This window comes from Numida meleagris, chromosome 17 (genome assembly GCF_002078875.1).
Source record: "Numida meleagris isolate 19003 breed g44 Domestic line chromosome 17, NumMel1.0, whole genome shotgun sequence".
In the NCBI taxonomy this organism is placed as follows: domain Eukaryota; kingdom Metazoa; phylum Chordata; class Aves; order Galliformes; family Numididae; genus Numida; species Numida meleagris.
In genome coordinates this window covers 5,960,171-5,985,328 of record NC_034425.1, presented here as the reverse complement: position 1 = coordinate 5,985,328, position 25,158 = coordinate 5,960,171, and the positions used below count along the sequence as shown (strand labels likewise).

The 25,158-nt window shown below is 41.2% G+C and overlaps 2 long non-coding RNA genes across 3 annotated transcripts in view; both read left to right on the top strand.

Annotated features, from left to right (window-relative positions):
- Positions 1 to 5,057, top strand: part of LOC110407525 — a 30,999-nt gene extending 25,942 nt beyond the window's left edge. For both annotated transcript variants that reach the window (XR_002443921.1, XR_002443920.1), the window contains exon 5: positions 4,687 to 5,057. This is a non-coding gene — a long non-coding RNA (uncharacterized LOC110407525). The remainder of the gene's footprint in view (positions 1 to 4,686) is intronic.
- Positions 12,535 to 23,333, top strand: LOC110407171. The gene is made up of 3 exons (XR_002443763.1): positions 12,535 to 12,651; positions 22,867 to 23,054; positions 23,207 to 23,333. It is a non-coding gene; the product is annotated as an uncharacterized LOC110407171 (long non-coding RNA).

Genomic DNA, 25,158 nt, shown 5'->3' with positions numbered 1-25,158 from the left:
CCAAAAAATTCTCCTCAACAAAACATTAGGGTGACTAGAATGAAACAAGACCTGTGGAAAAGATTTGAATGGTGGGAAAGGAAATAACCCTATCTCCATGGAAACACATTCACGTTTTCCAGTTGCTTCTGCACAAATGAAGTTTGTGTTCTCCAGTTCCTAGACTTCAATTTCAAGCACACCTAGCCTTAAAGTACCTGGGAATACTGTTAAAAACATCGAGGTTTCTCTGAGCAGCATCACAGTTTCACAGGAATGCTTTTTCTTCCTTTCCTTCTTTCTTTTCCTTTTTTATTTTCTTCTTTTTCTTCTTTTTTTTCCCTTCTTTCTTTCTTTCTTTTTTTTTTTTTTTTCTCCAGGTAATCACCACCTGAGTACTTCAGAAAATGGCTGCAAAACATGCACAATACACAGGCTGCTTGTAAGAATTAGCTGCAGTGGCTAAGTTCTACTCTAGACTTGCAGCCCTCCTATTCCTAAAGAATGGCCATGGTAGTCAGCAACACTTAACAAGCCCCATGTGTGTGCCATTATTAAAAAAAAAATACTTAAAGCTTTCAGTTTGAATTTACATAATATGAGCACCCAGCCAAGAATTTCACTCCATTTCTCCTTCACAAGCTATTGCCGTCTCTCCTTGGCAGTCCTGGGGCAGGAAGACACCATGCTGTGCAAGTTTTGCATGTACAGCTGAAACAAGCTCAGCATCTGCCCTGGGCTGTTGTAGGCTTGTGACTGCTTTCAGACCATGCAATGTTCCAGAAGCACAGGGAGGCAGGATGCCCCATGTCCCGCACTGATGCCCGCAGAGGCATGGCTGTGGGCATTTTGAGGCTCCGTAGCATTTCCCTCTGTGTATCGGTAGCTAAACTGCAGGCTGGGATCAAAATGAACTTGTAAGTTTCCTTTGGTAGAGTTATTCCTTCCTTTCAGTGGTCTACAGAAATTAATATTATCAAAACTCTGAATATCTATAGTGGCAGTTAGTTATTTCAGTGTGTCATCTTGGAACTGGGATTAATTCTTACTGAGTTCAGGCTGAAAATGATCATTATTAGCTGTATTTATTCTTTTTAACTGCTCGTGGCTTTAAAGACACATAGAAGAAAGTATTGTTTGGTTCTGAGATATCTCATTTTAATGCTTTCACTCTCCCACATGAGTCCTCTTAGCGCAACTAGCTCACATTCTCCACTTCTCAGTAAGCACCTTCCTTTTCCAAAGCAGTTAACCTTTCCAAAGACTCATTTACAACAAAAACTGAGTTTCAGAATCTTTGAGTAGAGGTAGCTCTTTATTATTTCCTTACAGAGGTGAGTTGGTACCTGCAAATCCACACTGCAGTGCTGCTGGCAGCCCCGGACCGCCCAGCTGCATGGACGGCTCTGCTGGGGCCAATGCTCTGTGCACACCAGCAGGCTGTCTGGGTCTGGCTGAGCCCTATAAATAACCCATAAGAGACCTCACATATAGGGCGTATGGTGCTGCTGAAGTGAACAATCTTTCCTCTTTCTCCTCTTTGGTCAAGAGAGCGCAAGGTTTTGTCCCCTGTGTCCCCTTCCCTATCTGCTCTCCCTTCAAAGAGAATCAATTTATAAACAGAGCAAAGGTTTTCCGCATCTGAAGTCCCCTTTGCTGACCACAAGCTGGAAGGTTTTGTATCCCCTTTCCAGTCCCCAGCGCCTTTTGCTCCCAAGTCTGCTTATTTTAATGTTTCTGTATAAAAATTAATGCTTGTAAAACACAGGAGGTTGGTGGAACTGGCTGCTGGAGTTAGAATTGGTGGAGGTAAACTCTGTGCAGGAATTTTTGTAAGCGGCTTTGCCTGCATGCCTTGGTTTCTAGTTGCTGTGCTCTCTGTATTTGAACCTGGCATTCACCCCTTTGCAAAAAAAACCCACCCAGATTTACCAGTGCAATTTTCATTGCTGACCTGCAACAACCTTTGTTACTCTTGAGCAGAGAAAAGCTGTTACCTGCATGTGGCCATGTTCAAATTGCATAGAGATTTTTGTGACATTTAACTGGGACAAAGATGAGAACTTATGAAATAATTTTCAATTATTACCTAAATGGAGCTGTGAATCTTTGCCTTTAAAAATTGCCCGTAGCAGCAGCAATCCCTCACCTTCAATCTTCTCTTTGATTTATGACAAAGGGAGGTTTATATTTAAAAGCAATGTGCAAATTAAGAACTTGTTTTATTCCGTGTCCTCAGTAATAACACTCCCAAATTTATGAAAAGAAATAACATAGGCCTTAAATTCAGTGAAAAATAACGGTCCTGTTCTGCAAGATAATTATTGCATGAAGTGAATAATATAGTTTTAGCCTTCTCATGTCCTAGCATCTGTAAGCTGTAAAGTACTGTAAGCTATAAAGTATATAAATGTTCCACTGTCCTGATGAGGACAGAGCTCCCTACTCTGCATCAGATACCCACAGCTGGACTTGCAAGGAAGCATGTATGATAACTAACCTGTAATGCAAAGGTTCCTATACTCAGTAGTATATGGCCAACATCTAACCTTGAAATCGTCTCCTGCATCCTGCTGTCATTTTTGACTGTCACAGGCCAATCAAATATGTTTGCTTTGCATTGCTATGAACGGTGTGGCTGACACTTTCATTCTTGCAATGCTTTTCTAGCAGTTTCTGCAAAAGCTTTAAGATGGATTCAACAGAGTTGAATTGTCCCTGGCTGCACAAGCAAACAGGTAGAAGGTGTTTGGTCTTCTTTCACTGTTACACTACCTCGCAAAGACCCAATAGCTGCATGGATCAATAACCCCTGTGTTTTCAATCCGTGCTTATTAAAGGTGGTGCATGGAAAAAAAATAAGAAACTTTCTCTATTTATATCTGGAACTTAATGAAGTGAAATTATCACAGCCGACAGGCACTAGTGTTGTAATTCAGAGACATGGCTTGGCTTAGAGGGATCTGCAGGCTGTTTTTATTCCAAATAATAATAAAAAAAGAGCGAAACCTAATCCCCTAATCAGTTCCAATTTACATATTCACAGGTCTTATTTCTAGCCTGCTTGAAGAAAAAAAAGATAGTGTTGGAGTCACGAAGCGATTATTTGATTAAGTAATTATTAATCCCAGAGTGCTCTGATTAATTCTGAGCTAGTTAAACAAACGCATTGGAGCCGGGCTGGTCACCTTCACGCCATTGTAACATGTAGGGGCAGAACTTGTGTAGATGTATTTTTACCTGCTCTACACTGAGGAGTTTTGTTCACTGAAGGTCTCCTTTCACTTCCCAAGGGGTTAATACTCTGCTAAATGAAGTGTTACAAATTTGAGTTTTATCTGTGGCTAACTGCAATACCAAATGCTGATCTTTATTTTCAGACTGGAAACTCCATCCTGGATCTGTGTGCAATTCATTTTTACATGTTTAAATTTAAAAAAAAAAAAAAAAAAAAGTGGAGGGAAGAAGAAAATCTCTGAATGTATTTTTTTAACAACTGTTTACCGCCTGCCCTGAACGTATCATGCGCTTCACATTGCATCTGAGAGTGCTTCAGTGTAGAGTATTGTAGAGTATACCCACTGATTTCAAAAAAGCTGTGACAAACTTTTCAAATTATTATATTTCTTTTAAAAGACAGAAGAGAACAGTGGGAGGAAGCAAGCCTGGAATTTAGTTTTCCTAGCTGTACTGGAGTTTATGTATTTTATTCTATGCTAATATCTGTTGTAGTAGGTCACTGTATCTCTTCAGACACATGCACAGAAAAGCCTCTCCTCAAATTCACCATACTATTCTCCCCAGCTTAAAATCTGTCTCTCCATTTTCCCTCAATTACCTGTTACTCAGAGGAAAAGATTAAGAAAATAGAAAAAGAATGTGTAATAGGCCCATGATAAAATCTGCGAAATAAAAATTGAAACATTCAAGAGGAAAAGGTGAGAAGAGAGTAAGGCAACTTGTAAACTTCTTACTGCTATGGCTGAAATCAATTTAGGTCATGTTAAACTATGTTATAATGAAAAGAAGTGTTAGTTAAATGTCTCAGATCTTCCAGAAATGCTGATAAAAGCACTGAGTTACTATGAACAGAAGAAAGCAATTAGACTTCAACAAGATTGTCCTGTGTCAGATCAAAGATTATGAAACTGTATTTGTTATTCACTGTCCATTATTCTACTGCTTAACTATCTTCTCATCAGATCTTGGGTCCAGATTCATCTGGTTAACCACATTACACCAGTGATGAATATTTGGAATCAAGAGTTTTCATGCAATTTGGAGACCCAAGTCTGGCTTTGGAATGATGTGTTAATGAAATACAATATTCATAACAAACAGTTCTTCCTGTGGGCATTCCTGATGTCCCAAGTCTTTCCATCAACACAGTCCAGCAATAATTCCTAGTAACAAATCTCAAATCTTCTGATGAAAAAGAGTTTTTAAATTCCCTTTTCAATTTTTACATCAGAAAAATATGAAGTAACTTCAAGGAAGATGGTTTTGATCTTTTTAAATTGTCTGTGGAATACAACAGAGAGCTTACAACTCACATTGGTTTGAATATTCATGATCCTTTCTGAGGAAATCATGCAGTCTGTGCATTGCTGCAGTGTGTGTAAATGGCTCATCCCAGGCAATCCTTGTGGCTAGATCTTCCTTAGTGAGTTCAAAAATACTGACCAAAGCCCATTTCCTTTGATACAGGCTACTGTGTTCCAGATGAGCACATGGAGGGATGCAAAAACGTCAGCTGCCCCATGAGCTGGGAAATTCAGCTACAACTGAAATAGCTCATCATGGGCAATAATGAGCAGAGTAACTACGGTCAAAAACACCACGCAGTGAGTGAGTAATGCATGCAGCTCCAGCTCTTCCCTGCCTCTTATGGATGACGGGAGATTGAAACAGCTCATCTTTGAGGTAAGAAAATATTCAGAGGAAGATTTTTGTTTGAGGCAGATGACAGCTTTTGTTTTGATTGAAATGGAAAGTTTTGCTTCTCCTCTGTTCTTGTGACATCTCTGCCTCAGTCATCTGTGTGGTGTTTTAGCATCTTACAGCACAGCGTTAACCAAGGCAACCAACATCTGCTTTCAGAGCCAAAATAATTAATCAAGGTTAATTAATCGAGCAGTAGCCTGAAGTACATTAGGAATGACAGTTAACACGCAAAATCTTTTTCCTGGAACATGCTGATTTTGATTTCTCTTAAAATTTGACTTTCCCTTAAAACCTTTTCATGCAGCAGTCTGGCTGCTGCCTCCCACTCACGACTTCACAAGAAAATAGGGAACCACACTGCTGAAGGGACTCCTTAGATTCAGGAAGAACGCTGAGGAAGTAATTTAGGGCAGAGTGTTGCCATGTCTGTAACGTGCTACAAAATCTGTCTGCAGCACTGTAGAGAATGTGTGAGGAGGGCTGTAAGAATGTAACCAACAACCTCACTCTCTTTCAAAACATTCCAAGTTTCAAGGAAACTACAAGTCAATGCAGAGATCTCCAAAAAAGAAAAGAAGTAATTAAAATGTGGTTTGGTTTTTGTTTTGGTTTTGGTTTTGGTTCTGAGATCATGAAATCTTTCTACTGCTTTGATTGCTGTCACGCTCATGGAGAGCCATGAAATACTGTGAATAAATCTCCCTGGCCTTTAGGCTGACATTTCATCCTGAAAACAAAATGGACAGTTCGAGTGCTTCTGAAAGCAGCCTTAGGATCCCATCCGCTTGCTCCAAGCTGAGTTGGGCTCAGCTCCAGAGCTGAGGCATCACACGTCTTCATGCGATCCCAGTCAAACACGTCCCATGCTGGCTGGGACCCATCCTTTTCTGCAAACCTTCAAATGCAAAACTTCATTTCTTTAGGGTTTGAAAGGATATGTTTCAAGTCATGGTCTGGCAACAGCTCTCTCAGTTTATTTAAGATGGACCTCTCTGCTTGATGAGCTAAGGTAGCCAAATAACACAGATATTGATTTGTAAATATTTTCCTGAACAAGAACACAGAGCACTGGGTATTTTGTTAACCACTGGGTCAGATAATTGACTGTTCAGCAACATCTGAAGGTCATTTGAGTTCTTATGAAAACTCCAGAACTGAGATAAACTTTGAAAAATCACAGAATCATAGAATCATAGAGTTAGCTAGGTTGGAAAAGACCTACAAGATCACCTCGTCCAACCATCCTCCTACCACCAATAACCCCACTAAACCATGTCTCTCAACGCTATATCTAAATGTTTCTTGAACACCTCCAGGGACGGTGACTCAACCGCCTCCCTGGGCAGCCCATTCCAGTGCCTGACCACTCTTTCAGAAAAGCAGTGTTTCCTAATGTCCAGCCTAAATCTCCCCTGGCGCAACTTGAGGCCATTCCCCCTCGTCCTGTCACTAGTTACAAGAGAGAAGAGGCTGACCCCCAGCTCACTACAACCTCCCTTCAGGTAGTTATAGAGAGCGATAAGGGAGGGAGATACAGAGCGATAGAGAGGGAGAATGACTTCCCTACTCCTACTGGCAACACTATTTCTGATACAAGCCAGGATGCCATTGGCCTTCTTGGCCACCTGGGCAGTTGGAATAGCTGCTATCCACTGAAGTGAATGTAAGTGCTGGAAACTTGGACGTACGCTACCCTAAAATCTCATATAAGAACACATTATCATCTGAGACACGCAGAAAGAATGACTTGGGAGAGACAATGTGAACCATATCAGCTTGACCACAGGCACTCCATGATTAGCACTGTGCCATCTCAGCTGGAAGGATCATGGCAGCGAGGCACTTTCAGAAATCAGGTGGGAGAAGATCTATATTTGTCTGGTGTTCAGTAATGACCAGAACTAGGAGGTGTCTTTCAGCCCAGTCCCCAAGTAATGTGTATGCTTCTTTAACCTTTTTAGTTTAAAATCACCTCATACCTAATGGACCAAAAAAGAACAGCTAATAATCTGAGAGGGCGGAATAGAAAATCTGTCAGCCTGAGTCAGACTATTGGACCATCAAGCCCAGTATCCTGTCTCTGAAATGCTGTCAGTATCTGACACTTCAGGCTTAGCTGGGATAATAAAACATTTTCCTCAACCTTATGTAACATCTCAGCCTGGCAAAGAGCAGATTTAAACACTGATTGCTTTCCACTCCCCTCTGTCCCATGAATGTGAATCTGACTCTTTTCCAAAATGAACAACTCTGATGAGCTGGAATTGGTTTCTGGGCAGGATGGGAAAAGCTCCTCTCTCGTTACTCATTCCTGGATAGATCTCCTAAACCTTTGCCTCCTAAAAGGGGGACCTGAATTATGATAAATAAAACTTCACCCGCAACATTCAAGGTACCCAATGATACCTTTTCATGGAAGGTGAAAATGCATGTCGTAAGACTTCATGTCTAGTCACTTTATTTTTCCCCCATCATGTCTACTTCCTTTATTTTTTTATTTGCTTAAGCTCTCCATTAGTTTATTAGCTTGACAGCAGCCCAGTTAATTAGACCGTCTTCCCTCCCCCAGCATAAGTGGTACATTAGGCTCCCTAAATGCACACAAAATTTAGTGCTGCTGCTGGGGCACTTCTCAAAACAAATAAAAGATTTGCAAACTAGCCACCAAGCATCCAATGTAATTAAACTGCATTTGTTACTTTTTCGGCACTCGCACACAATCGAGGCCTTGTACGAAGCAAGCACTCCCCAATCAGGCTGTTTTTCTTTTGGAGGGAAGAGTGCCAGAAGTCTTACCACCCCAAGTAACATAAGAGCTCAACAAGCAGCAAATGGACAGTTGCAGCCAGAGTGAATGGACTGTGTGGAGATCTTTACAAATGTGAATATCTATAGAGAGAGCTAGAGTTATATGCAAACATGCACACACAGGGAAGTATAGTTCTTTAAGAGGGGGGTGGAGGGGAAGCAGTGGAAAGCCTCCCAGAAATTACTGCTCCATGCACAGGTATGTAAATGACTCTGGAGTCTCGCTGTCCACCACCTCAACCAATTACAAGGTTATTCAAGATAAAACAAACACCATTTCCATTAACTACGTATACAGCAGTGGTTAGAGGCACAGGCAGGGAAGAGGAAGTGGGAGGAATTTTTGAAAAATTGAACTTTTTTCTTCATATTCTACATATATGCACGAATAGAAGTTGCCTTAGGGTGCTGTGAGTACAACCATGAATTGTCTTAAACTGCAGCCTAAAGCTGTCATAGTGTAAACTAGGGAGGGGGATGGGAGGGGAAGAGACAGTCTTGAAACTTTTGCTGAGTTTGTACTGGTTCAAATTAATTCAAGTGAGTGGGAGCAGAAAACTGGACAGGTGCTCAAGTATCACTGATTCTGTGGGAGACACTTCAAGGCTAAGTTGTCCCTCAGAGATTTTACAGCACAGCTCTGTGTAAGGATTGCTTTCCTATCTGTATGCACGGGAACGTTTGAAGGCTTGCAGTAAGAGGACGCAGCTGGATGACAGAATCTGAAAGCAACCTGCAAATTCAGTAGTTGTTTGGGAAGACAGTAGTGATGAAGGCATGGGGACTGGAGACATTGTTCTAGGGATCATTTTCCACCATTGGCCACATACTCTTGCCTAGCACCACGCAAATCGTTTTACCTCTTTTCTTCACTTTTGACACTTCTCTACAAAAGACGACTCTCTCAACCTTTGTCCATTTGATGCATTCACAATATGATCCTTTCAGTCTATGTTACACTCAATAGAAGCTTCAGTTTAACTTGGATATGTGTGTGCCATTGGACTATAAATCATGATCAAGTTTGGATCATAATGCATTATGTTCTACATGACCAGAGGTATCCAGTCTCCATGGACATTGCTGTTTGAAAACACAGAGCATAATGTCTGGCAAATCACTGATCAAATCATTGAACTATTTATTCCTTTGTGAATTGGTTATATTTTGATTTTTATCTGTCAACTGAAATTATGGGCTAAGAATTTTTGGTCAGAAGGTCTGTCTTGACTGTTCACCTGCAATCAATATAGTAGTCAAAAAGAGATTTATATGAGTTTTTTACTTCTTTGGCTGGTATACTAAAACAGTTATGATGAACTAGGTTATTGAAAAATTCCTTATTTATTAATCAAATATTGCCTTCTAGATGAAATTCAGGCCAGGAGATAGGAATAAAATTTATAGCTGCTGCACCATAAATCACAATCCAGTCTCTTGCAGTCATGTTCACATGATCATAAGTACTTAATTTATTGCAGATACACAGTTTTCACCAGGGCCTTTGAACACAAATAACTGACTGCGAGCCTACTCCTTGCCCAGTGCAATAACAAGGTAAAACGGATTTAGTTGACACACCTTCACATTAGTTTTGTTCATCCTCATTTGGAGGATGTTCACAGTCTATTGCATACACATTCATTGCTCTCTTCATATAACTTTAATTTATATTTATATAGAAACACCTATTTTCACACTTCATGTTGTCCCACTTGATGGACAGTAACCTTTGGGGAGCAAACTCCACACTAAAGCTATATTAAGTTTCTGTTAGCTGACTACAAGAAAAAAAAATTCAATCTGGGGAGGAACTGAATCAGATCCAGAACTGATAACTAGCATTCTTTCTGTAAAGAATCAAACTTAAACCCCCTGAAATTTAGGGAGGTAGTTGCAGGGTAGACGTGTTTAGGAAGACAAGATCCATAACCTGGCCTTTATCTCAGTGTCTGATCAACTCCTCCCGATACATTTTCCCTTTGAAAAAAGTGTCTCCTCTTCTCCAGGACGCTCTGCCGTGAGCCACCCTAAACAACGAGTCAAGGATCCCTGCTGGAGCACAGGCACAGCTTCAGTTTTTTGTATATTTCCCAGGACTATTAACAGACTAATATAATGAGAAATGAACTGAGGTTAAAGAATTTGGTACCTCATGTATTTTCACTAAAAACACTGACTGCTTCAGGGGACCTGCCAAGAGGAGAGTTTAATATTGTATGAAAAGGAAGAATTTTCATAATGATACTTGGCAGGTCCTGCATCCCCCCCATGAGCGAAGCTGCTGGTGCTTTCTCTCTACTCTCCTGTTCTCTCTCTCCCCTCAGTGCCATGGCAAGACAAATTATTTTTACTTTGAACAAGAAACTGTGAACCATGAGACTTGAGCTTGGTTCCCGCATTAGTCTGCTGGCCAGCCTTCACATATCTAGAGTGTGCAAGCTCTGGTAAACCCTTAGACTTGCTGCTCCCATCCTGAAGAGAAAGTCTATTCTTCTAAGCAGAATTCTGTTGCAGGAGAATTGCTTCCTATATCCACAGAGAGAAGTGAATGGGAAAGATGCTTGTGAGATTGGAAATCATGAACATTGTTTTTGGCCGCAGAATTTAAGGGATGTGCCCTGGAACAACATAACAGTTGAAATTCTTCCTGTGAAGGAGAAACATGTTCATATGACCGTCATATTTCTGATATTTCTGTTGAAGTAGCCATTGGTCAAAGTGGGTGAAATGCAGGGCAGGTTGGCTTCTTTTTGATTTAACCATTAATGCTTTAGTAGAAGCTAAGTTTGGCTGGATCTTATCATTGATGGGTGTCACTGTAACCCAAAGTTTCAGTAAATTCAGGCAGAAATATGGATATGATTTAAATTATATACTCTATTTTAGATAGAAATAACTGGAGTGCAGTCTCCTGACTTCCTGATGAAAATATAAACCAAAAAAAAAAAAAAAAAGAAGCTGTGACTGGAACATATTGTCCCTCATATTCTCGTCCATTTTATTTGATTGCAACACAAAAAGATAACAGTTTCAGCCATTTTGACTTAAGGCATCTCCACATTTGCTGCTTGTTTAGGCCCCTCTGAATACCAGCAGGGGTTTCTGTTGGATAGCAAATCTCCCAGGAACACTTCCTGGAAAAGTATTGAAAACTGATGTAAAATCTTTATCTTTCTTTTTTAACTAGCATTTTCAACTTCTACTTTAATTTTGGATTAGAAATAACAGATTCTTTTATAATTAATCACTTGTCCTGAATTGTCCAATACTGATTCAATTCAGAATTGCTCTCAGTGGACTGTGTTAGGTATTCTCCAAATTCTGTGGCATTTGGGAAAGACTGGAGGTCTTTACAGTGCTTATTGTTCCTGTTTCTCAGTCCCACCTGTTCAGATACCTCATGACATGAAAAAAAAAAAACACAAATAAAATAGAAATGAATGCTTTGAAAAAAGTTACTAATACTTTGTATAAGATAGATTAAATGTTCCTGATCTGTTATGCTTTAATGTGCAATGAGCTCTAGATCTCAATAAAAAAACTTACAGGCTGCAGGAGAAATCAGGCCTGCTCCCTAATGATGATCTCATCTCAAAGGGTTTTATTGTTTTTATTCAGGCAAAACTTGCCGTGGAGTCAAAGTTTTGCCTGACCAAAAACAAGCTAAAAACTGATGGGTTTCCCCAGTGTAGTTGTTAGTTGGAACAAGTCATAAAACAAGACTCTTGTATGAGAAAAGCTGAACACCAGGAAAACAATTCCTTGTGGTGACATGAGCAGTCACTTCAGATGACGTGCAAATTGAAATGATTCCATAGAGATTTCTGGGGCTTAACAGTCGTCCTCAGGGAGTCACTCCAATCCTGTAGCAATAAAACCAAGCACACTTAGTTCATTTTCACTGAGGCTCCTAGCATAAAGTAAGCAGAAAAGTACCCTGGAATAAGGATTACAGAATGTAACTCTTCCCTTGGAGATGACGGTAGGGCTCTCATTTGCAAGTGATAAATGTCAGTGCTCTTGCCTCTGTAACCTTTTAAAACCATTTTGAGGGACTAAGCCAGTGCACGTAATGAGGCTACGCAGCCCGTGGTGACATGGAGGGACGGGGCAGGGCGACAGAACAGCAATCTGAGTTTTATTGAGTGTGTCATGGGGGAGTTGTCCTTTTTTTTTTTTTTTTTCCCTTTTTTTCTTAAACAAAATGAGGTGCCCCAGGGGAAAGTCAGCAGTTAGAAGCAGCCCCACCTGAGTGTGTCTTGGGAGGAAGCCTACTGCCTCATATTTTTTAAAAGGAAAAAAAATTATAATAATAGTGCTGAGCCAAAAATATCAAGCAGTTCATAGCTGTTAAAAAGCCAGGGAAAGCTGAGTCGCACCCGTTCAGTGTTGTTCTTCCAAACAAGCTGACCACCCTCCCTTCATAACATCTTATTTATTAAATCAAAAGTTGCCCCGTTGGAATAAAATTGTTACAGTCATATGCATATGTGTTGGTATGCATGTATGTATGTATAAGCACACAGGCACACATTTATGTTTCTACACAGCATTCAGCCAGAAGCTCCTCTAGATTTTTCTGGTGTGTCAACTGCTGAATTTGTTAAAGAGAAATTTAATTGCTGTGGAGGAGAATGGACTTTAACTCAGAGGAGGCCCGAAGGCACTCCTCACCCTGCAGGGCAGCACTCGAAGACCAGGCCGCCATCACCTTAGCAACGGGGTGCCTCTCTCCCATTGGTCCGTTTTCTATAAGTCCCGCCTACGCATTGTCCAATGAGCTTTGCACAGGAAGTGCACGTGATCTAGGGTGCAATGGCTGCCCCTTGGGCACGAGGGAGAAAGCGAGGAAGGGAGAAGGAGGGCAGGGATGTAAGCTGTGCTGAGGCTGAAGCTGCCAGAGAGGCTTCAGGAGAGGTAGGAGGCCAGGAGGAGAACCTGTGCTGAGCCTCTGTGTGAGTAATGCAGCTGCGCCTGGCTCTGTCCATAGTTGGAGCTGTGTTATAACATTGTCCTTAATGAGTCCTTCACAGCAACCTGTTCTTCTCACGGGGAACAAAGCAGTGTCATGCCTTGCAATATCTGAGCAAATGCCTTGGAAGGCTTGGTCAGCAGAAGCATCATCTTGGGTGTTTTTCTCCGGCTGTTTATTTTTTTCCCTGTCTTTTCCCATTTTTCAGAACCCTATGTTTACCTGCAGGACAGGTAAATACAGTCTAGACAAGTAATGAAATAGTAAGAGCACAGTGCATTTTTACAAGAATGTAAGCAAAGAGAACATAGGAAATAAGTATATGTTTGGATAAGGGTAGGAAGGTCAGTGTCTGGGTACTGAGGATGCCATAGGCCTTGGTTATTAGATGCATTACTGTCATTCCTAAAAATCCCCAAAGGAGTTGCCCCATTCTTCCTAGGAGCAGCAGGTCACAGTTATAAAATGTGCTTAAAAATGCAGATAAGATCCCAAAGGGATTTTTCCAGCCTGTTCATAAAACAGGTTATGAGTCACTTCTGGAAACTAATGGGAGAAAGGCCCGGAACTTATGGAGGTGCTTTTAATAAATCCTGCTCTTTCTATAGCGACGTGATTAAATGCATAATATGCTTTTTTAAAATCTAGCCCAGTGTTTATACATTGCCAAGAGAAGCAACCTGAGCTCTGAAATACTCCATGCTTCTGGAGAATCTAAAATACTTGTGCAATCAAACTGTGAGAGACAGAAACGGAGCTGCTTTGTCACTGTCTCACTGCAGCCTTTTAGCAGTTTTGGTTTTATGTTGATGATTATGTTTAGGCCTGAAATTTCACAAGTCGCCTCTGAACTATCAAAACCAGATTGGCTCTCCTGATGTTCACTGGAAGTAATTTGTTGTCATGTGTCCTGACAAAAATGATGAGCAGTGCTATGTCACTTTCACCCCAATCGCACAGGAGAAAACGATTGAGGGATCACCTGGAAAACCCACTTCTTTCTTACATTCTGTATTCTCAGAGGGGAATGAAATACAAAGTTCCCCAGTGCTGTTACCTGTTCCTTTCTTGCTCATTGCTGACACTCATCGGTTACCTTATTACCCATCACTTTATCCAAAGCCACGAAGGGTGTTGTCGTGCGGTCCTTCCTCCCGTGTTACTGCTGTGTGTTGTTTCTGGAGAGCACAGTACTACTGCTTGGCACAGGTTCTGGCGAGTGACTTGGAGGTGGTGGCAGGCAAAAGTGAACCATGCCCAGCACTTTCCCATGAAGGCCTGGCTTCCTTGCAGAGGAAAATAGGCTCAGCCTGGTGAAGCATGTCTTCCAGTCTATCAGGAAGAAAATAAAAAGTGATTCAGCTTACTGTTGTCTCATCCAGCTGTCTTACAGCTAGGATCCCAGTGAAGTGAAGCTGTTTTGTTTGTATTCGAAACGTGTTCTTTGCTGACAAGAATGATTTTCTTTGCATGTTAATTGTTTATTTATAATTCCCTTCTGTCTGTGTGGTTGAATTAAAAGCCCTTTTCTTTTGATGCATCATGTTAACTGTATGAGGAGCAGGGAAAGCTCAGGCATCTCCAGTGGCTTGCTATGGTCGAAATAAAACATACTGAATAATAATAAAATTTTAGGAGTTTAGAACCAGAAGGAAAGTAGATAGATGCTGCAGTTGGACTCTTGCATGAGTTGTATTGCTCTTCTTCTTGTTACCCGTCTGTGACAGCTAGAACCTGCTGGCTGGCATAGCAAAATTTACCATGCTAACTTGAGGTGACTTCCTTTGATTTAAATAAATTATAACTTGAAGTTAATTATAAGAAAGGGGAAGAAATTTTTGATGTTGATTTTTCTGAGATGTTTTCTCTTTGAACTCTGTAAGTTAATAGTTGTTTCTAATTTTCCTTATCTTATTCCTACTTCTTTGGAAATTGACTCATTTATTCCCTGCGGCCCCTAAAATGCTATTTTTAGGATACTGGCTCTTTTATGAGCTTGACTTGTGTATTACTCCCATCTATCAGGCAAGGAGCAACTGCTGCTTACCTCTTTTCTTGCTGTACCTAGAAGTGGTGCTCCAGGGTGCCCTGGTGTCTTCCAGGCAGAGAGCAACTATGATTCTGTGAGCAACCCAGCCCCCGATGGCTTCTTCAGATTAATGCAGGAGAATACTGCCTTATGACTGCTGTATTTTTCTAGCAAGTATTCACCTTAACTTTGCATTGAAATCCTATGGCGAAGATTTTAGTAAAGTTCCTTAGAAAAAATATCACAGTTTAGTGTGTGTCTCCAAACAAGCCAAGTTTTGGTAAGAAATAGTTATTCAGTGTTTTCTATTTCATCCAAATTGCTCAGGGTTTTATGGCAAAATAATGTGATCAGCAGTAGTTTCTTGTCATGAATTCCTATCAAATTTTGATGTCATATTTTTAATTCCCTTATTAAAAAAAAGTCTGAAAGAAAAGTCAGTGGTAGAGCTTTTTTATTATGTATTTTCTGGGAAAAAAAAAATGAATAACATCCAGTTTTAGTTGGAGATGACTGTGAAGTTTCTTTTTTCTTAGTATACTGGACAGTAGCCAGTGTATTGGTTCTATATTGCTTTTCTGGAGGATGACTGAGGATCAGGAAGGAAGTGAATACATCATAAAAACAATTGTGCAGCAACAGGTGATGGAATACTTGATGAAAAAGTTTTCTCTTAAACATTTTAGAAGTTAGATACAGAAGAAGAATTCCAGCCAAAAATCAAGTATTTCTTACCTGAACATTTTTCACTATCAGATGAAAGTTATTGCATCAAATTCGATTGAGGCTCAGATGATATACCATAAGTGGCTAGAAGAGGAAATCCCAGTTTATATGACTCACCATTTTTGTGCAAATATTAACTTTGGCTGATACACCTTGCTCCTTGTATCTCTTTTCCAGATCTGAGTGGAATTATACAATGTCCCAGAGTAAGTTAGCTTGGCTATACGCAGCAGCAGCTTTTGGTTATTTGAATAGCTTCCACTTTTAACCATTTTATCTATTTTTTGTTCCTTAAAGGTAATGATAATATATATTTTTTCCCATCATTCTAATCCCTGTGATGCAGTATTAAATCCTAAATCGTTGAAAGCTTTGAGTTTAATGGTAGCAAAAAGCTGAGTGCTGAATGTTCACTTTGCTGTGCTAAAAGCAGTGGAAAATCTTGGAAGCTGACAATCTCTTCTTCCCAGTATCTACATCCACTTTTAGCCCACGCTGTTACTGGTTTATTTTGCTATTAAGACTTCTTGGAACAAGAAACATTGGTGGACACTAGAGTAAACCTTTTATTTTGACAAATTTTCTTATCCTCTATCAAAATGTGTAACAGGTGACTTGGCGAGAGCAGATGAATTAGTAAAAAATGCCCAAGCACGAGCTAGGATTTCTGATCACTCAAACCAGATGGCAAGGACCTATGATAGAGGAACACAGGAATGCAGAGTTTGCCGCTACAACCCCAGGTCTCTGTGTCAATATCCAACTTTGACCAAAATGGGGAAAAAACTTACTGAAGTTAATGAGCCTTGGTTATTAAGTATAGTTAATGCATTTGGGCTTCCTGAAAACAGTCTGGAATTGATATCAGTCACTTTTAAAAAATGTTGAAGTCCCAAAGTAGCTTTTTTTTTTTTTTTTTTTTCAGTCTGTGTGTGTTAAAGTGCTGATGCAAGATGATAAATGAAGCTCTATCTTCCCAGGACTTACCAGTCACTGGGACACCATTCTGCTGGCATACCGCATGCCGTTGTTGGACCCGCATCATTGCGGAGTTCCAGACAGAAAAGCAAAATTAACTTTTCCAGTTGAAACTCCAAGTGGTATTTTAGAGAGGCTGAATATAAATAGCCAAGACTGGATTTGGCCAGTATACCAGGGCTAACACCCATACTCTTGCAAAATGTGCCCTGGGATCTTGAATGACCACAAGTGGTCAGGAGCTTGGATTTGGCATCTTGTATTGACATATTTTCTAGATGAAGTCAACAGTCGTCTACGCTGTGGTCCTATCTTCCCGTCTCAGTGGCAGTAGCACTGACAGCTGTGACTTTGGGAAGCTAGAAATAGCCTGCATGTCTTTCCCCTCCCCTGTAATTCTTTTTGAAAACGAGTGAAATAGACTGCCAGCCTGATAAGGAACAATCGGTCCGTGCCAATATAGACAGGAACTGGGAAAATTTCCAAGCCCAGAGCTCCCATGGCTTCATCCGGTCCTGTTTCATCCGTCTCATTCTGCTAGTCTGCGTAGCATTGTCAGATTTGATATTATTTAATTTTGAGTCCTCATATGATCTCATTTTTGACTTCTAGGCTGTTGTACACTTCATAGTTTTGAAGCCCCTTTGTGTTTATCTTATCTTGGTTCCCTAATTTCCACCATTAGGTGATGTCTGACACCTTCTTTGCTCAAGTTTGTCTGTCTGGTCACACAGTTGAGTCACTTACTCTCCCCCAACATCTTCCTACCTCCCCGTGTACCCACGCTGTAGGTGTGACTGCTTGCAGCATGCAATAGGCAAAAAAACCAATGAGAAGACCTTCAAGAGACGGCTCACGTTATTAATTCGCTGTGAATACAACCAGCAGCAAACCCCACTGATAGAACACCAATAAAAACGCCCTCAGATTTTGAAGTGAATTACAAAATTCAGTTGATAAGAGCTCAGAGCCATAATGATGTACAAGTGGAGAGCTTTTCCCTGTAACTAAAATCAGGAGTGTTCAGTCCCATCACTGTGAATAAAGAAAATCATAGTGCATATATCATTTTCTCACTAGGTTCCTTACAGGTGTCTCTAACCAATTCTAGCACTTAGATTACAGCTTCAGATGAGCTGCTGTAATGACAATGAATTTATAAGGCAACTGAAAATATTCATGAGGTTGTATTAGTCCATTGAATTGAGGGGTACAGGCACATACACAAGTGGCATAAATTGATAAAGGGTTTTCTGATGGCAGTGCTCCAGGAGGAAATGGAGCCTGAGGATACAGCTTTGAACACAGGAAGTATGCAGGAAATGTTCTCAGATTGCTGAAAGAGCAGAGATGGTTGGACTTGATGATTTTAAGGATCTTCTCCAATCTGGAAGATTCTGTGATTCTTTATTTGCTCAGGTACCATTTCTGATGGTTGTTTTCTCATTCTTGAGGCCTTCAGCATAATGTAATACTCATCTTCCTCTTCACTTTTTGATCTTCAGCATCACAAAAAAGCTGAGAGATCTGCACTGGGTGAGTGCTTATTCCTAGGTGCCAAAGTAATGCCTTGTATTGCTCAGCAGTAGTTCTGATATGCCATGAGTGGATCAAATCCACAGCCTTGGTTTTGTCATTGCATTCCAGTGGGTATCTCTAATTCCCTGTGAGTGGGGAGGGCAGTCCTCCAACGTCAGAGGATGCTGCTTTCTCTGCATTGTAACTGCTGGCTAATAACCAGTGTTTACTAACTTCCAGTGAGTCATTTGCAAGTGTGATGCTTGGCTAAAAATTGTTTCCAAAAACCCTATCATCATTAGTCATTAATTCATGCGGTGCTATTCTGCTAGATACGATTGCTCACAGTTTGCACTGAGATGATAAGGCGGCATGTACCTCAAACTGGACTGGATTAGCATGTGGTAGACAGAAGATTGAGGCTGCCCCCATTCACATCCCTGCCAAGTGATAGAAGTCATTTGACAATGGCAGCATTTGGCAACGTTTTCCTGCTCCAAGGAGTTTGCAGTTTGGGGAAGTGCTGCTTTGTTCATGCTGCTCTTAATGCCAGAGCAGAGAGCAGTGCAGCACACTGTATGGAAGAAGGCAGTGTGAATGGAGAGCTGTGGCAGAGAGCAGTGCTGAGAGCCCCGTTGGCTCCAAGGGAGGATTAAAATGATAGCTGCACAAATGACTGACAAAATGTACTCCTCATGCACAAGCTGCAGTGAGTACTTGCTGTGGGTTTTTGTTGGATTTGAAGAATAACAACTACCTGGTTCCTCAATGAAACTTGCAAAGTGGATGATTAAATATGATCACCCACTTTGCGTTGGATGATTGCATTACTGGGAGAGAGACAGAAATGAGCTGATGGATGACTTGCTGCTTTACTTGAGAGCCTTGGAGTGACTGAAGTCCCTCTTAGCACTACTCACTCAGCTTTTAGACCAGGAGGAAAAAATGTGATTAATGCATTTGTGTATTTTTCCATACAAATAACATTTTATTTATCTAGCGGAGGGAAAAAAAAGAGACTATCAGCGTTCATAATTCCAGCTTTTTAAAATATTTTCACTCTGATATCAAGGGTGATAAAATCCTATTCCGGAGCAAGAGAGAGAGCGAGAGAGAGATGGAAGTCTTTAGTTCCCATAAATTTTGTTCCTGTAAAGTCTGGACGCTGGGCGGATGCCTTGGCTCAGAAATGACCTCCTGGCTCCTTCCTTCAGTCTTGGTTTATGATGGGAGCCAGGAGAAGGATCCTGGCATTGGCCAGGTGAATGCGAGCTGTACCCTGGCAGGATGCCTGCAGACCCATTACTGTTTTGTAGATTAAAGTAAGGACAGCAAAAGGGGTGGAGGGGAGCTAGGGGAGGGAAAGAGAAGAGAGAAAGAGAATAGCAAAACACTTTGTTCTAATTCAGGTGAAAAAGTTGATCTCAGTGTCTGTGCACACAGCCTGCCACGTACGGGGTGGAGGGGGGAAGTTCTTTTTATATATGTGTTATATTCTCTAATTATCCCCGTGTGCCCGCCTCTAGGAACAACTGATAAGCGCTGCCAAAGTCTGTGCCTGCTCAGACGTCGCTCTCATGGGGAAGCCCTGGGAGCAGCGTGGCCCCGTGTGAGCAGTCAGCCCCTCCAGCACAGTCCTTGGGCGGCTGCTGGTGGGGAGGGAGCACAGGTGGCAGTGGCTGCAGTGCTGTGATAGAAGCACCCCCACTTCGGCCCTGGCACTTGATTCCTGGCTCCGTTTCCTTAACTTTGCAATGGGGAGGATGCTGATAAGAACACTTGCTCAGTTAGAAGTAGCTTACCAATTCAGTGATTTCAAGTCGCTGGTTAAAAAGCAGTAAGAAGCAGGTGCTAGTGCCCTGGTTTTCGCTGTGTGGTCAAGCCTCGTTTTGAAGGAAGCACTTTTTTTGCGGAGCTTTAAATCTGGTGGACTGCGCAATGAAGAGCGAGTTTCCTCTTATATTCAGCAATGAACTTCTATTACTCAGCCTCTTGATTCTCAGGTTTACTCGGGCATAGTGGGGAAGATTGCTTGCTCACCCTAATGGCAAAAGCAGTCTCACAGCAAGCCTACCTGAAAGTCTGCGGCTGCTTATGTAGTGTTACCACATGCACTGAGTAGGTTTAATGGGCAATTTTCCATCAGAATTATTTGCTGATAGAAAATGCCTCTTTGCAAAATCAATTTTTTTTTTTTTTCCTGGAGAAGGCTGCAATTTTGCAAAGAAAAAAAAAAAAAGGCAATTTGCCAGTGGGGAAATCAAAATTTCTTGGCTGCCCACTGTGAAGCCTCGTCATGGTTTGGGGTTTTTTTGTGTCTCTACTGAAGACAAAATCTGAAATCAAGTGAATTTTTACAATTTCAAACAGAAAGGATGTAAAAGTGCTTGGGAATCCTGCCGCAGAAACAGATGTGTATTGGGCTTATTGTTGCCATTTTATTTCCGTTTTTATCCCTGCCAACTTAATCTCCCTTTTTTTTTTTTATTTTAAATGAAGGTATTTTTTTCTGGAAAGGGAATTCAATTTTCAGCCACCTGTTGTACTGAGGAGCTGAAACTACCAGGGAAGACAAGATAAGAAAGAATAGGTTAAAAGTTAGAAGATACGCTGTGCTTGGGAAACGTTACAGTTTTCCTGTACTGAAGAAAATGATCTTTTGACTAACGTCAGAAGCGTTTTCCCATGAAACTGAACTGGTTTCTAATGGATGACATGCAAAGGCTACGCGAATGTCTGAAAACCCATGCCTGCGCATTTTTATAATTTCTGTTGAAGAGTTCTCAATTTCAAACTAAAAAATTTGTAAGCTGCTTTGTTTGCCGTTATCGTGTTAATCAAGCGCCTTTAATTCAATTCTGTAAGAAACGGGGAGCAGGGTTGCTTTTTGAAAGATCCAAAGACTCTTCAACGAGAAGCTGAGTGTGTTCCATAGGACTTGGCAGGTCACACCGGTGACTTGTGGCTGTCAGCCAGCAGCGTGGGCCAAGAGATGTAGAACACAAGCCAGCAGTGTCAGTCCCCAAATCAAGGCACACCTGACCAGGCAAGGATGTAGGAGCATCGCTGACGGAAAAGCAGGACCCTGAGGTGCAGCACCGTAAGAATAGCACAATCGGGATTAAAGGAGAAGATTTGCCACACTAGAGTTGTACGATGACGTCAGGAATTTTAGTTGATGACATAAAAGAACTATCAGGTTAATGACTTGAACATCTGTATTCCAAACCTCCAAAGAATTCAGGTGTTAGTGGCAATCAGGAGACGCTAAACCCGAGCGCAGCTGCATCTCGTGGTGACCTGCCCCCTGGGAGGGGGACCGTGTTTTAGTCCCACCGTGATTTCAGTTTCCTGGCATCCTCTTCAAATAGAGCAAATTTGACTGGGTTGTTTAATAAGTTCTATAATTTGATTTGAATGGCTATAGCCATTAAGAGAATTATGCCATCATAAAATCCATCCGGATGAAGTTGCCTGATGGGTGTATCTACGTTCTGATATTTCTGAAGCTTATTTGAGAAACAGTAACTCTCTCAGGTCTGTCTTGTATTTATTTGACATTGTTTATGCTGGGTAAACTCCTTGGAGACAAGGAGCAAATTCCTCTGAGATCTTGTGGTCGAATCAATTTGTAGAGCTGTTTCCATGTTTTCTGATGCAATCGAGTGTAACAATGTTGTATCCCAGTAAACATGGAAATGGAGCAAGGAAAACATTTCTCAATCGGCTTCCTAAAAATACTGCCTGGATGGGGAGGGGCTCCAGTTTTATTCCAGAAGCTCAGTCAAGCCCTCATCAGTTTCCACAATGTCTCAGATTATTCTTAGTTTTATGTTTCATGTCCTTATAGACTGGGAAAGAGAGTGCTACACGCGCCAAATGCCCATAAGCGTGACATGCAATAACCATTATGCTTTCAAATGTACATATTCATGGATGGAAAGATGCCAAGCATGGCTGGAAGCACATTTGATATTTGGTAAAGTGGGCAGATCACCAAAGGTGATTCTAGGAGGGGTGATCTTGAATTGCCTTTTCTGACTTTGAGTGTTCTTGTGCTTCTTTCTGTAGGAGGGAAAAACAAACAAACAAACAAAAGGTTTGATCTTATGTGATTTATTTTGGCTGGGTTTTGCTTTGTTATTAATTATCTTCCTTCCCTTCATTGCCTGCTAACTAGTGTTGAGCTTTCACATGGAACCCTGTAGAAATGTAGGTTCCTAGTGAATTAGTGAAGAGAGCAAAACAGGGTACCAAGCAGCAGTGCCCAGCTAGGAGCAGTAGTTAAAGGGCTTAAAACCTATTTGTGCTGTTCTATCCTCGTCCCCATCATGTCAGTAAGCCAACATATTTAAGGATTTCCCATGTGTATTGGACCTCTTTGTATATGCAAAGAAAGCAGACAAGGCATGGAACAATTGTGTGTGTGTGTGGATGTGCTTTTCATACCTGCAACATTCAGCTGCTAGCTCCAGGACATTTGATATTCCTTTACTTTTCCTTTCTACTATCCCAATATGAAAAAAGCTGTACTAAAATGCTGTAAAAACAACTACTTCAGATCATTGGTGCTGTGTGCCAATTACGTCTGTATCAAACCTTGTCTTTTGTGCATATACCCTATGTGACTTCAGGAGCTATTTTGTTCTAGAAGCCCTTGCAGCTGGGCACAGAGAAGAATTGTCCTTGTTAGTGGAAACCAGCTCTGTCAGGCATCTGGATGGGGCATAGACCTGTCAGCAGTGGAGCTGTGCTGCAGCTAGCTCGTCAGCAGGCACCTCTCCATGTCAGAGTGAATCCAGGCACTGCGCAGACCCTCCTGCTTAGTGCAGGGTCCCAGCCCACAGCACAGTGCTCTCGGCCTCATCAGATTTCAACACAGCAATTGTATCTTTTTTTCTTATTCCAGAACTGTTGTTCCTGGTTTTGGGACACTTGAAAGAGAGCATCTCCCAGTGGCAAAGATAAGAGCCCACGTCCTTCCTGCATCCTGTGGCTGTGCATTCTCAGCCACAAGAGTCAGCGAGTCCCCTTCCAGAGAGAAGTGATTTGGACAATGCATCTTGGACTGATGCTGCTAACCCAGCCTTATCCAAGGTAATTATTTGAAATGACATTCAAACCAGAGTGGTTTTTCTAGACATTGAGATTACTACATTATGAAGAAAGTACACTAGCTCCCCACATGTCTCTCATGCAGTCTAAAAATAGCCCCAAGCATTTCCAAATGTGCCTTAATCTTTTGACAGGGAAGTGGGTGAGGTCAGAAGACAGGGAAAGGACTTGTCTGCTGTCAGGAGGATGGTGAAATTGGCACATCAGATAGAGCTGAATGCTGCTGTAAAGGTAGGGAAATTGGGGCCAGTGCACTCTTCTTGTTGTTATTTAAGTGTTTATTATATGCATTTTTGGTGCTTGTGAAATGCTGTAGGTTAAAAACCTGTTTGATAAATAGAGGGCAAGATAGGACAGGATCCGCTGTTCTATTTTTATTATAGTACACTGCAAAGGTCCTATAGAGAAAAAGACAAAACAGTGTATTCATGCACAACAAGAGCCAATATAAACATGACCAGGGTACAGCTCTGCTTTGAATCTTTCAATCTCCTGTGATGGCTTCCTGTCTGCATGAAGAAATGTGGGATTTCTCCTTGCGCTTGGTCAGCGTGCTCTGAATCAAGTTCCTTCTCTTTGTTTTTTGGAATATGTGATGTATTTGTTGTCATTTGACAGTGTCTCAGAGCTTGGTCCTCCCTTTATATTGGAGAAATGCTAAAGGTGTGTAGTTAAGGTGTGAAGTGTATGAATACAGAAGAGCTAGATGTTACAAAGCCCTGGTTCATGCAAGTGGCTGCATCTAAGCTGTAGGTTCTCATAAGAGTTAATGAAAAAAGCATGAAGTCTCTCCCACCCGAACAGAGAATGCATGGGATAGGTATTCTCTGAATTCTCATTTGCTGCTGCTACAAAGTATACCCAGGTTACCACAGTCATTCATGCATGAAACACTTTTCTGCAAATTTGCAGCCCAATAGGAGCATTTCTATTATACGTCTATTATTTGCATAATTGGGTGCAAACCAAAATAAAGCTAACAAATTGCTGATAATTGCAAAATGTCAATTATATTGGGTTAGGTCAGAGGTGAAATGTAAGGGTGAAGTCTCCAGGTGTGTTGAGGTCAAAAGCAACTTGTTTTTGAAGGGAAACTTGTTAGGGATAATAGCTATCAGAAGAAACTTAACTGAATAGCGTTAGAGTCAACCAAGTCTTAAGCAACGTGTTGGTGCAATGCTCCAGGAAATGGGAGCCACTGCAAACATGAATAATTGGTTAGTTCTTCACATGTTACTTTTGGAGAGTTGAAAATGAGCACTACATGGAGGTATGAAAACTCTTGTTATATAGGAAGTGGTACGAGACAGCTGCATAGAAGGACTTTATCAGAAATTGCTGTAAAATAGAATGGAGGTCCTGAAGTCTTTTTAGTACCTGGGTAAATTAAAAGTTGCTTCACAGAAAAATCCACATGGCACTGCACATGGCTGGGAAGGGAAGTCTTGGTTGTTTGTGGGAAGACTTGAGAACCTGAGAGTTAAAAGGGAATGAATTTGCACTGATGCCTTGAAGTGATCCAAAGCCTGTTGCATTTAGCTGGCTTCTCCCTGCCAGAGCTGCAGAGTTCCCTGGTATTTTTAGGAATGAAAAATTATGGATGGCCTGAGGAAATGCAATTCTTTTTTAAACGGCCTTGGTTTTAACTGCTATACTGTACTGCTTCAGAATCCTCTCAAGAACTTCCTTATGTAAGTGAAAAACAGCCTCACAAATTGTGAGGGTGGTTTAAATCAACTTCAGTGCAATAAAAGGTATATGTGCTCCCTTAGTCAGGGGAGTTGGAAAAAGAGCTATCAATAACTGTGTGTCAGATAAACACCGAGGGCAAAGAGAGGACTGTGCTGGGACATGACTTTTTTCCTTCTCTCAGGGATTCTCTTTCTCTTCTGTCTTCAGTTGCTTTTATATCTTTAACCATACAGCAGCCAAGGCAGGAGAGGAACCGTCTGACAAAGGTTTCATTGACAAAAGTGTATGATTTTTGCTAGAAGGCACTTCCTTCTCTGCTGAAGGCTTTGAAGTGTTGTCTTTGTTCTTTCAGGCTTGATTTTTTTTTTCTCTTTAAAAATGATAGACAAAATAC